This window comes from Schistocerca serialis, chromosome 6 (assembly GCF_023864345.2).
Source record: "Schistocerca serialis cubense isolate TAMUIC-IGC-003099 chromosome 6, iqSchSeri2.2, whole genome shotgun sequence".
Classification (NCBI taxonomy): domain Eukaryota; kingdom Metazoa; phylum Arthropoda; class Insecta; order Orthoptera; family Acrididae; genus Schistocerca; species Schistocerca serialis.
The window spans coordinates 608,131,031-608,132,929 of record NC_064643.1 but is presented as its reverse complement, the minus strand read 5'-3'; positions in this window follow the sequence as shown (position 1 = coordinate 608,132,929).

Below are 1,899 nucleotides of genomic sequence, written 5' to 3'. Positions count from 1 at the left end.
AGCAGTTAGAGACGGCACGATCTGTAATATTAAAGAAGGAAATACGTGGCTCATTTAACTATTCTCAAAGTTCGTCATTGGAAGACGTGATGTCAAGGGGAAACTGTCATTTCTTCTACATGGGAGCGACAGTGTGACAACAAGAGGAATATTGAATAAAATCGGCAAGGAGGCACTGGAAACCATCAAGCAGAAGTATAAAAATCCTGTGGCTATACCATAAAAAGTGGAATTAGCTGAGTTGGAAATGGACGCTCTAATGGAAAAGCTGCCAGGAATATTGCAACAGCTACGTGTAGACGACTATTACCTTTTGAATTTGGTCATAACTAAAGATTTCACTGTAATTTTTAATAAAATAGAAATGTGTGACTACCTAATACCGAACTACGAATTCTGCGTAGAAGGAGATCACCAGGGAAGCAGTAATGTGACTGTGGAGAACGATGAGGTACTTGGAATAGGCGGTTTAACGTGGGTGACCTCCAACTGTAGAGTAGAGCTATACGACAAACTAATATGTCAAATCTAAAGCACAGATTCGAAAAAAGTTATCGGTAACCACGTTGTAGATTTTACAAAGTGTCCAGACATGCGACAATCAGAAACTCTTGCGTCCTCCATGTGTAAACAACACGACATTTCCAGAGTGGACGCTACAACATACAACTATAGGATGGATCGTGTGTTTGACCCTGTAGAAAACCGTTAAAGTATTTTAAACTCTAACAAACAATGTGTACATCTTGCTCCACTGTACTCTGTGTCAATCACATCCGTGTGGCGTCAGCTAACCAATAATTTACAGAGCAACTGCTGTGTGGTGTGCAACAACATTCTGGGGTAATAAGGGTACCCGAAAATTGACTGGTATGCAAGTAAGTCTGCCAGACTCTCAAGTTACAAGTTATGCACTGTCTGCATACAGTTTTAATTATCTACCTGTAAAATACATGGAGATTCGTAACACTAACTCCAACAAAGACAATACAGGTATTATACAGAAGTGCTATAATAAAGCACGAGGAACATATTTCTCTTAATCCAGGACATTGTTTTCCGCAATACCGTTAGATATAGATATCTCCCACAAACAACGTTATTACCCAAGTCTTAAGAAAAAGAAGCAATGTATCAAACAGACTTATGCCATTCCCCATTAAAGAAATTGCGGCTTCACGTGCAGTTAGTGTTAGTGTATGTGTGTGTGTGTGTTTGTGTGAGAAGAGAGAGAGAGAGAGAGAGAGAGAGAGAGAGAGAGAGAGAGAGAGAGAGAGAAAACTGGAAATGGAAGTGACCGAAGCCAGAAACGAAAGCTGTAGTATATGGCGTAGACAACTGCTATAAAGGAAGAATGTAAACTGCAACTTGAAAAAGAAGCTATTGCAAATGTATTAGTAGTAGTAGTAGTAGTAGTAGTAGCAGCAGCAGCAGCAGCAGCAGCAGCAGCAGCAGCTGCTGCTTTATTCATCTGTAGATATCTTTTTACAAGGATATAGGACGTCAAAGTATTTACAAGTTTAGACCAATTTAAAATAAGTCGTATATGTATATATATATTTACAGATTTCTATTTAATGACAATCAGTAGATATACTCCTGGTATACAATACTTTTTTTTACAAATAACTTATTAAATAATGTAATGCCATACTTCACTCATATCTCACTATCAGTCACTGCACACACTATAAACACATTCATAACACTTCACACACACACACACACACACACACACACACACACACACACAGTGATGATCTCTGGGCCATTTTCTGCACCACAACTTCCCATTTGTTATCCTGAAAAACTTAGTCAGCATCCCTCTATAATAATTGATGATGTGCTCAGAAAGAGGAAGAGGTGTTAGTATTGTGCAATGCACAGCTTGGGGGTAAG